The following is a 12,024-nucleotide window of genomic DNA, read 5'->3' as shown; positions in this document are numbered from 1 at the left end:
CAACCAGGGATCAAACCCAGCAGTGAAAGCACAGCCAAAAAATAAAAATGCTAGAAGTCTGCGGTGCTTCAGTCCATGGGGTCGCAGAGCTGGGCACAGCTGAGTGAGTGAACAACACGATATTAGTTACAGGCTTTTCATAAATACTTGTATCAGGTTAAGGGAGTTCCCTCTGTGGCAGGCAGACTCTAAGATGACCCCCAGCGATCTTCTTCTAATCTTTATGACCTTTCATTATCCCCCACCTCGAGACTGTCTCTGAGACCTTTGAATTGTTTCAAACCAAGAGAACGTAGCAGGGACTTCCCTCATGGCCCAGTGGCGAAGACTCAGAGCTCCCAATGCAGGGGGTCTGGGTTCAACTCCTGGTCAGAGAGCTGGATCCCACATGCCACAGTTAAGACCACAAGCAGCCTAATTTTAAAAAAAAAATTTCTTTTAGAGAATATGGCAGGTGATAGGATGTCATGCCTATGATCACATGGCCAGAGTCTGTTTTGCTAGTAGCCTTTCTTAAGACATTCTGCTGTGCTGTCTTTGAGGAAGTAGCCATGTTGAGAGTCCCATGTGATAAGGAACTGAGGGGCGGCCAATAGGAGCTGAGGCAGCCTCCAGTCAACCAGTCAAGTCCCTCAGTCTTAGGATATAACCACAGGGAAGGGAATTCTACTGATGTCCTTAGTGAGTGTTCTTATCCTGCAGATAAGAACACAACTGACATCTTAATTGAAAAAAAAAAAAAAGGCTTGCAGAGAATCTAGTTAAGGTATGCTTGAAGTCCTGACCCACAGAAATTGAGATAACAAATGTGTGTTGATTTGAGGTTTGTAATTGCTTATTATGTAGCATAGAAAACTACATACGTTTAATCCATTCACATTTATTATGAGTGGATCTGCTTACCATTTTCATTCTTTCAATGTTTCACATCTTTTTCTCTATTCCTTCTCTTACTGTCTTTTATTAAGTATTTGCTATGACTCATATAAATTATTTTGTTCAATCTCAGTGTAATTTTGAATTATAGTGATTTCTTTAGAAATTACAATCTCCACCTTAACATATCATGATAGACTTTGGATAAACACTACTTTAATTCCCGTTAGCACAGAAAACTTGCTCTGATGTAGCTTTATGTCTCCTCTCCTTTGTGTTATCATATATATGACATCTATGTATATATTATAAAGCTGACAATATAGTGTCATACTGATTTATATAATTTTCTTTTAAAATTGAGAAAAGAAAACAACATACTTGAGCCTTTCATTTTAAACTTTGTATTTAGCATTTCCAGTCCTCTTCCTTCTTGTGGATTCAAATGACCATTTTTGTCATTTCCTTACTCCAAGAGTTCCATTCCCTCCCCCATCCTTTGTCCAATTAGTCACATGAATAGATATCTGTAGCTGTTATAAGCTCAATACAATAAATTCATTGTTTTATGTAATTTAAGTCAGATAAGATAAAAATACATTTATAATATTTTTCATAATTACCTTTCCTGGTGCTTTTTTTCATGTGGACTGGATAACCTGGTGCCATTTCTTTTCAGTCTAAAGAAGCTGTCCTTAATATTTCTTGTTAAGAGAGCTCTATTTTTTGAATTAATGTAATTGGAGGATAATTACACAAGCTGAGAAGGGTATTCGAGGTAGAGGACGTGTATTCCAAAGTAGGAAGAAAGTTCGGTGCCTAAACCGCTTCCCCTGATGGTGTCGTTACCCCGATTTGTGATGTTTTTTGCCATACATCAACATGAATTGGCCACAGGTATACATGTATCCCTCCCATCCTGAACCCCCCTCCCACCTCCCTCCCCACAGATCTGCTATTAATACCAATAAATTCTCTCAGGGTCTTTATCTGCGAATGTCTCTGTCTTCAGTTTCAAATCACAGTTTTGCTAGATATAAGATTCTTGGTTATCAGGTTATTTGGTGGTTTCTGTGTTTTTAGCTTTTCACTTTGAATATATCAATGCTTTTTGGCCTCTGTTTTTTCTGATGAGAAGTTAGCTGTTATTGGGCGTAGGAATGTATATGTTTAATATGCAATGTTTTCCCTTATTGCTTTCAAATTTTTCTCTTTTGTTCGTAATCTTTTGACATTAACGTGTCTTCGTGTGGATCTCCTTGTGTTTATCTTACATGGAGTACGGTATGTCTCTTGGGTGTACAGATTAATATTTCTCATCAAATTTGGGAAGTTTTAAGCCTTTTTTTTTCTGCGTTTTCCCTTTCCTCCTTTTCTGAGACTATTATGCATATGTTGGTACACTGATGGTGTTCGACAGTATCTGAGACTCTGTCTGTACATTTTTTATCCTTATTTCTTCCAGTTCTTCATATTGCATAAACTCTATTCAACTGTCTTCAAATTCTTCCTTCTGCCAGCTCAATTCTGCTATTAAGTCCTTCTACTGAACAGGTTTTGGTTTTTGCTTTATATATATATATATATTTAAAGACTTCATTGTCTTAGAAAAGTTTTAGGTTTTCAACAAGATTGAGAGGAAGGTACGGAGATTTTCCACACTTACATCATCTCTCCCAGTTATCAACACCACTCACCAGAATGGTACATTTTTTACCAAGGATGAACCCACATTGACACATCACAGCTACAAAGTCCCCAGTTTTCCTTAGTATTCACTCTCGATGCTGTACAAACCAGGCTTTGAACAAATGTGTAAGGCCACATATGGCTTCCCTGTGGCACATCGGTAAAGAATCCACCTGCCAATGCAGCAAACACAGGAGACGGGTTGGATCACTGGGTCCGGAAGATCTCTTGGGGTAGGAAATGGCAACCCACTCCAGTGTTCTTGCCTGGATAACTCCATGGACAGAGGAGCCTGGCAGGTTACAGTCCATGGGGTAGTAAAGAGTCAGACATGACTGAGCGACTGAGTATGCACGTACATAGTGACATATGTTCATTATTATTACAGCATACAAAGTATTTTCATTGCCCTGAAAATCCTCTGTGTTCTGCCTGTTTATCTCACTACCCACCCCACCAGCTGCCACTAGATTTTCTTGTCTCTGTAGTTTTGCCATTCCCATGTCATATAGTTGGAATCAGCCTTGCAACATTTAGACTCCCACCTAGTTCCCCCCAGTACGTGCAGAATATTTTAAACAAAATTATAAATACATCATCTGTAATATTTTTACTATATCACTAAAAATAACTTCATAAATTTGATCATTTTAAATCATTTCTAAACACCATAATAATTAACATCATCAAACATCTAGGGCATGTTCATACTTTTCTAATTATATTATTATTTTTTCCTTAACAACCGAGGTGTTAAACCGAGATACAGAGACACACTTGTTGCTTTTGATTGCTTTGTCTCCTAACTTACTAATTTCATTTCTTTTGCATTTTTCTCTCTTGACATTTGGTTAGAAATCAGCCTTCACTCCTACCACAGCTTACCTACAGCTTCCTGTTTCCTCCCCTTTGAAGTCACAAAATTCTAAGTTAAGATACTAACATTTTCTTTGAAACTTTCTTCTCATATTTTATTTGGTGCCTTTAACAACTCTTTCTTCATCGTTAGGTTTCAAAAGTCTAGGAGAACAATTCCCTTCATAAGGGGGTTTATAACCCACTGTCCTAAGTGAGTTAATATTATCTTTGTATTACAAGAAGCAGAACTGTCTGAAAATAACACTGAGCACTCGTGGGTAGCCTGAATAATGAGCTAATTAGAACCTGCGGTTCCTTCTTTTCCCAGTGAGTGGAGCTGCAAGAAGTTACCTTCTGGGACTTCCCTGGTGGTTCAATGGCGAAGACTCCACATTCCCAATGCAGGGGGCCTGGGTTCAATCCCTGGTCAGGGAACTAAATCCCACATGCCGCAACTATTAACAAGATCCCACATGCTGCAGTGAAGAAGCAGTACAAATAAATAAATACAAAGAAATATTTATTTTAAAAAGAAGTCACCTTCTAAGGGGATCAGTGGTGTTTTTAACACTTGGCAGAGGAGACTGTAATTTGCCATGGGCCCCCAGGTCTCCAGTTATTGGGCAGTTAACATTTCCAAACACCTACAATGTATTATCTCCTGCTGCTGCTGCTAAGTTGATTCAGGCGTGTCCGACTCTGTGCGACCCTACAGACAGCAGCCCACCAGGCTCCTCTGTCCACAGGATTCTTTAGGCAAGAACACTGGAGTGGGTTGCCATTTCCTTCTCCTATATTATCTCCCACTACGTAACAACTTACCCCAAAACAAGAGGATTGAAACAACTCAAAGCATCTCAGAGTTTCTGTGGGTCAGCAACCCAAGCACAGCATAAGCTGGGTCATCTACTTTAGAGTGTCTACAAGACTGCAATAAATATTTTGCAAGAGTGGGGCTCATCTGGACTCAACTAGGAAGGGATCTATTTTCAAACTTACATTTTTTTAGCAGGATTCAGTTCCTTGAGGGTTGTTGTACTGAGGGCCTCAGACCCTCACTGGCTGTTGGACAGGGGAGACCTCTCAGTTCTTTACCACATAGGTCTCTCCAACATGGCAGTTTGCTTCATCAAAGACAGTAAAGGAGTTTCTTAGCAAGATGAAAGTCATAGACTTTTATAATCTACTCAAGGAAGTGATGTCTTTTTCCTTCACCATATTCTTTTGGTTAGAAGTCAGTCCCTAGATCCAGCCCACACTCAAGGGGAGGGGATTTCACAAGGATGTGAATACCAGTGGAGGAGGACCGTTAGAGGACATTGCAGGAGTCTGTTCACCACATCCTGTCAACAGCCGACACTAACCCAGAATGCTTGGTGCCTAAGCAGTTTTTGTCTCCTCACTGATAAGGTGGCTTTCCCCTCCCCCTCAAAAAAGGGGATGTGGCTGCACTGAGTCTTGGTTACAGCATGTGAGATCTAGTTCCCTCACCAGGGATCGAACCTGGACCCTCTGCATCAGGAGCCTGGAGTCTTAGCCAATGGACCATCAGGGAAGTCCTGGTAAGGTGGCTCTTGGCGCTGCTTGCCTTACGATGAGAGCAGTAATGTGGCAGGATCCCTCCACTATGCCCTGCTCCCACCCTGCCTGCCCAGAAGGGTGCCCAGTTTGCTTGTTTATGCAAAGAAGAGGAGGAATGGGACTCGTGCCCTCTTTTTACTTGCTGACGCTGAATTGAAACCTATTTCTTAACCTGTAGCATATGGTACTGTGGTTTTCTGTTGAGTCCTGGTGAACAGGTGGTGACCCTAAAGGGACCCACTTTGCATGATAATCACATCTGATTTTCCTCTCTCAGCCTTTTTGCTTCCTGAGTCCTTTCACCCCTGAACACTGCTTTCTGGTTAAACCCCAGTCTAAGCACAAGATGTCTAGGACCATGGTTCTGACATGCTTTATCAACTTTCTTCCACACCACCAGCACACGCACGTGCGCGTGCACATACACACACACGCATTCTAGTGGGAACTGATAGCTACAGTCCTATGTATATACCCCTTCAAGTACACACACATGTATCTAACAATATATACATCAGTCTTCATGGTCCCCTACACTGTTAAGGCACAAACTAAATCATGCATTCTTCCTTAATTAGTATTTCCTTTTCTGCTAAGTGTAGGTAAAATCTCCAGCTTTATTTTTCTATTGTCCACGCCATGCAGCATTCAGCATCTTAGTTCCCAGACCAAGGATCGAGTCTGTGACCCTGCAGTGGAAGCACAGCCATTTGTTGGGGGCGGCGGGGGGGGGGGGGGGGGGGGCGTTGTTTTCAATATGCTTTTTGTATTTTTATTTTTGGCCACACTGCGTGCCATGTGGGATCTTAGTTCCCCAATCAGGGATCAAACCTGTGCCCTCTACACTGGAAGGCAGAGTCTTAACCACTGGACTGCCAGGGAAGTCCCTGTTTTGTTTTTTGAAGTGTGAAATCTTAACCACTGGACCACCAGGGAAGTCCACTTAAATTCAGTATAGTACCTGACACAGAATAAACATGGAATAGATGTTTAACTCACTCAATGCTCAGAACAACCATTAAGTAGTTACTGTTATTCTGTTTCAGGGTGAGGAAAATGAGACATGTAGCAACTGAGGAACTGAGTACACTTATTTGACTTACTGGATTAAATTAAAAATACTAAAATTATTTTCACCTTTTAGCTGAATAAATATGGCTATTAGAAAATTTTAAATTGCACATGTATGCATTCTACTTCTACTGAACTGTGCTCATCTAGATAACACAAATTATCTCCACACTGCCCACATCTTACTTTACTCAAAAATTTTAACTTTCATTAATTTCAATTTAAATTCTAAATGTATTAATAATTAGGGGTGGGCACCCTATGCAGCTTGTAGGATCCTAGTTCCCTGACCAGGGATCAAACCCAAATCCAGCACTGGTCTAACCACTGGACCACCAAGGGATTCCCTAAATGTAAATTTTTAATTTTTTAACAGCTTGCTTGAGATGTAATTTACATACCATATAATTCACCCATTTAAAATGTATAATTCAACACATTTTAATAAATTTACAGAGTTGTTTCAACCAGCACCACAATTTTTGAAGATTTCCATCAGCTCCCAAAGAAATCCCTTATCCATGGGATAAGGGACTTTCCCCACCTAAAATCCCCCAACCCTCTGGCAACCACTATTTCCTATTTCCATGGATCTGCCTATTCTGGATATTTCATAGAAATGAAATCATTTGTCATCTTTTGTGTCTGGCTTCTTTTACTCAGTATATTTAAGACTCAACTAGGTTGTAACACTTATCAGTACTTGACTTTTTATTACAGAGTAATATTCTATTGTATGAATATATCATATTGTGATCATTGCTTAAATTTTATATTTTAAGGCAGGACAAGAAAAACTAAACACTAACTTTTCTGTTTGGATCTCCACCCTCCCCTCCCTAACCACATTCTATAAGTGTGACAAAACCTCCTCTCTCATAACATGCTATTTTCTAAGTGTGAAATAACTTGCAAGAATGACAGTGAATCCCAGTCTTGCACTAAGATTTAATAACATCTAGCTGCAAAGAGGAGAGTGAAAAAGCTGGCTTGAAACTCAACATTCAAAAAATGAAGATCATGGCATTTGGTCCTATCACTTCATGGCAAACAGATGGGGAAACAATGGAAACAGTGACAGACTTTATTTTCTTGGGCTCTAAAATCATGGCAGATGGTGACTGCAGCCATGAAATTAAAAGACGCTTTCTCCTTAGAAGAAAAGCTATGACCAACCCAAACAGCATATTAAAAAGCAGAGACATTACTTTGCTGACAAAGGTCTGTCTAGTCAAAGCTATGGTTTTTCCAGTAGTCATGTATGGATGTGCTAGTTGTACCATAAAAAATCTGAGTGCCAAAGAATTGATGTTTTTGAACTGTGAAGTTGAAGAAGACTCTTAAGGGTCCCTTGGACTACAAGATCAAACCAGTCAATCCTAAAGGAAATCAGTCCTGAATATTCATTGGAAGGACTGATGTTGAAGCTGAAGCGCCAATGCTCTGGCCACCTGATGCAAAGAACTGACTCATCTGAAAAGACCCTGATGCTGGGAAAGATTAAAGGCCGGAGAAGGGGACAACAGAGAATGAGATGGTTGGATGGCACCACAGACTCAATGGACATGAGTTTGAGCAAGCTCCAGGAATTGCTGAGGGACAGAGAAGCCTAGCATGCTGCAGTCCATGGGGCTGTCAAGAGTTGGACACAACCGAGTGACTGAACAACAAACAACAAAGCTTCAAATTATTACAGAACCACCAATACCCAGGCCACCTCATCTGACTTTAGAAATAAAGCGAAGAAACTTTCTCGTTTTTATTCAAACTCAGTCTATCTACTTTTGTTCATTCAGCTAAAAAGAATCAGAAAAAACAGAAAGACCATACCTTCCCCTCACTCCACAAGAGCCATGCATTAAAAGCAAGTATCCTAACTCTTGAGGCCTCTTATTACTGTAATTTCTAAATATGCCCCACCTGACTTCCAAACCTAACCAGCTCAATACTCAAAAGCCATGCTGTTGTTTAGTTGTGTCCAGCTCTTTTGCAACCCCACTGACTATAGCCCGCCAGGCTCCTCTGTCCACAAGAGTTCCCAGGCAAAAAGACTGGAGTGGGTTGCCATTTCCTTCTCCAGGGCATCTTCCCCAACCCAGGAATTGAACCCACATCTCCTGTACTGGCAGGTGGCTTCTTTACCATGGGCCACCAGGGAAGTGCTTAAAAGTCACAGTAGCATATTAACTAATGCTCACAGCCCTCTACAGTATTCTGTTCCATACCGGTATTCAGTTAGCACACACTAGTAAGCTATACTGATTGCTAAAGAAAACAAAACAGCCACTGATAAACAGTAAAAGAAGTGCTATCAATCCTAACATATACTCATTAGCAATGTCTCGGCTAACACAGGGTCTATCAGTAGAGGAATTCCTGTCATTGCAGGAGACACGTTCGTGGTATCACCTGCCAGTTCAGTCACAAGCTCTGTGGCTAGGGCTGTACATTCTTCATTCTACATTTATAAAAATCATCACTTTGTTAAATCCTCACACTGCTAAAATTTCCAAACAATATATTTGTTTGGCTTCTCCTTGTTACTATTGTTACTGGACTGCTATTCCTGCAGTAATAACAGTTGTGCAGCGTTTTCGTATCTATAAATGCCAAGAACTTAAAATATGAGGAATAAACGGAATGAAGTGAGGAAGTCTGGATACACTTTGTATTTATTTTCATTATTTTTGTTTATTTGGCTGCACTGGATCTTAGTTTCAACCAGGCATCAAACCCAGGCCCCCTGCATTGGAAGCCCCCAGGAAGTTCCTCGATACATTTTTAACACGGGTTTTAAATTTTATAAACATTCATCTCGTGGATCTGAGAGGGAACAAGGAAACAGTGACATGCATCAGTCTGAAACACATGATACTGTACAAAAACTATGACAAGTAGCAATGTCTTTAATAATGTGTAAGATTCAGTTCAAAGTAAATAGTAACTGGCTTTTCTAATACTTAAAAAGTGATTTTGACAAAACTCACCTGTGGCTTATAATTGTTAGCAATGTAAATACTGGTTCTAAAGCTGTGTGAAAGTTGAAAGTACTCAAAGCATTGTCAGCGCTCAGGACTCAAAATAATTAGCAATGATCACAAAAAATTTAAAGAGCACTATGAATTAGATTCACACAACAAAGTATCTGCTCTAAAACTCTTGAAATAAATTTTATCATAAAATCAACAAAACATTGAAAAGGTGCCAGAAGAGTCTCAGTCCAGCTTTTTAATTTTACTGGAGTATAGCTGATGTACAATATTTTATTAGTCTCAGACATAAAACAGCAAAGTGATTCAAAGTGAAAGTGTTAGTTGCTCAGTTGTATCCAACTCTTTGTGACCCCATGGCCTGTAGCCTCTGCCCATGGAATTCTTCAGGCAATAATACTGGAGTGGGTAGCCATTCCCTTCCCCAGAGGATCTTCCTGACCCAGAAATCGAACCCAGGTCTCCCTGATTGCAGGCAGATTCTTTTATTGTCTGAGCCACAAAAATCCCAAGCTCTTGATTTATCCTCCCACCTCTGCAATTCCCATTTGGTAACCAGAAGCTTGTTTTCAGTATTTGTGTTGATTTTCATTTTGTAAAAAAGTGCATTTTTTAAAATTAGGTCCCACATATGACTGAAATCATCTCTGACTTATTTCACTCAGTATGATAATCTCTAGGTCCACCCATATGGCTGCAAATAGCATTATTTTCTTCTTTTTTATGTCTGAGTAATGTTTCATTAGATACACATGCACCACATCATCTTTGTCCATTCCTGTCAATGGACACTTAGTTTGCTTCCAGGTCTTGGCTATTGTAAACAGTGCTGCAATGAACACTGAGGTGCGTGTATCTTTTCTAATCATGAGCTTCCGTGGAAATATGGCCAGGAGTGGGACTGCTGGATCATATAGCAGTTTTATTTTTAGTTTTTTAAGGAACCTCCATACTGTTCTCCATAGTGGTTATACCAATTTACATCCCCACCAGCAGTGTAGGAGGGGTCCCTTTTCTCCACATCCTTTCTAGCATTTATTGTTTGTAGCCTTTTTTTTTTTAAGAACTAAAGATTTTATATTTTCTTGGGTATGTATTCACTTTTTTATTTTACCAATTAAAATACCGTTTATTGGCATCTTCTCTTTCTTTTTTCATGTCCCTACTTTTTTTTATTTTTAATTGGAGGATAACTGCTTTACAACACTATGTTGTTTTCTGTGTTTATCGACTTTTTGTTGATGGCCATTTGTCAGAATGGTATGAGGGAACACGTCCCTTTAGTTTTGATTTGCATTCTATGATAATTGGTGATGTTGAGCATCTTTTCATGTGCTCTTTTGGCCATCTGTATGTCTTCTTTGGAGAAATGTTTATTTAGATCTGCTGCCCATTTTTTGAAAAGTACTACAGAAGGAGAAAGATGCTAGGTCTTATAAGGTAGGTAAATCCTTTGATTGTTTTGTCTAAACTAGGTATGAACCTTGGGATGGCTTGCTCTGTTACTTTTACATAGTTACAGAAAAATTAACTACAGTATTCTAAATACAATTTTAAATGCAACAAAATAGCTTTCAATCCTGGATTATGTTGGTAAAAATTATTTGTGAATGCGTACTATAGTACTTCACTTCTAAAATTCCCAGGCACTAGAGAACTGAAATTTCTCTACGTGCATGACACAGAAACATCAGTTTACTGTAAGATTTCACATTACTCTCCAGAATCCTCTAGAGGATTCTGGGTGTGAAGAAAACATCACCAGATGCAAAGCTGAAAACAGCAAGAAAGCCCTGAATAGATATGAAGATCCTGTCAGAGGTTCACAGGAGAAGCAAGTAGGGTAGGGGGGAGGTGGGGAGAACGGGAGAGACTGCGCAGACCGGACTGTATCCAACAGTGCTCTGAGACTACGGAGGGAGAGGCGTGAGTGGTGTCAGGCGCCACAGAGAAGCCTAGGGAAAGGCCTCTGGGGACCACTGGAAGACAGAGTTCAGTGGCGAGAAGAGGAGGGATTGCAGAAGTCAGAGAGAGGTGAGAACGGAGAAAACTAAAACGTACACCATTGCTTTCATTGCAGCAAAGGGAAGACTGCTGCTACCTAGGTCAGCAGAGTTGATAAAGGCTTTGTTACATGCTGATTTGAAAGCAAAAAAGCAACAGCATAAGAGGAACTAATAATCTTAAGAAAAAAGAAGACTATGAAGACAGTAACTCTAAAGGAGTTATGATCAAGACAACAGATAGTTTGGAACTGGTTATATCTCCAGAGCAATACTTTAAAACTAGCTGTCTGTTTTCCAAGCTACGATCACAGATTCCTGAAGGAAATATGCCTGTCTTGTTCACTGTTATCCATGTGACCGAGCACAGTGCCCAACACAGTCTTTTAATAAAAGTTTGTTTCTGATGGACTCTCTTTCCAGTATTTTGGGAGTACATGCTTAATGAGTGTCCTCAGTGGTCCATGGCCCACCTCTGTTATTACAAAGAGAAAGAGTAATTTCCATGAGCAGTTTGCAAAGATCTTGGCTTCCCTAGAAAGTACTCAGTTTGGCAAAAGAGAAGGAGCCCTTTGCTTCTTTCATCAGCCAAAAAAAAGACTGTAGAAAGACCTTCTCTCCTTACATTTTAATGGGATCACATATGGAATCCCCAAAAACCTAAGTGCACAAAGATGCAGTTGTCTGCTGCTGCTGCTAAGTCACTTCAGTCGTGTCCGACTCTGTGTGACCCCATGGACGGCAGCCCACCAGGCTCCCCCGTCCCTGGGATTCTCCAGGCAAGAACACTGGAGTGGGTTGCTTTCTCTGCAAATGGTCTGCTCTTCCTCATAAATCCCCCATCTATAAACGTAGGACTGTCCACTGGTCAAGAATATCAAGAGCCTTGTAAGCCATTCCGAAGAGATTTAGATTTTATCCAATAGGTGAAGGATAAAAGTCATCATTAAAATGGC

The 12,024-nt window shown here is 40.2% G+C and overlaps 1 protein-coding gene across 12 annotated transcripts in view; it reads right to left on the bottom strand.

Moving 5' to 3' along the window:
- LOC101107908 (BOLA class I histocompatibility antigen, alpha chain BL3-7-like) overlaps positions 1–12,024 on the bottom strand; it is a 36,481-nt gene that overhangs the window by 15,294 nt on the left and 9,163 nt on the right. The window lies entirely within an intron of this gene.

Source organism: Ovis aries, chromosome 20 (assembly GCF_016772045.2).
Source record: "Ovis aries strain OAR_USU_Benz2616 breed Rambouillet chromosome 20, ARS-UI_Ramb_v3.0, whole genome shotgun sequence".
Taxonomy (NCBI): Eukaryota; Metazoa; Chordata; class Mammalia; order Artiodactyla; family Bovidae; genus Ovis; species Ovis aries.
The sequence above is the reverse complement of the archived record's forward strand: the minus strand, read 5'-3'. Positions and strand labels throughout refer to the sequence as shown.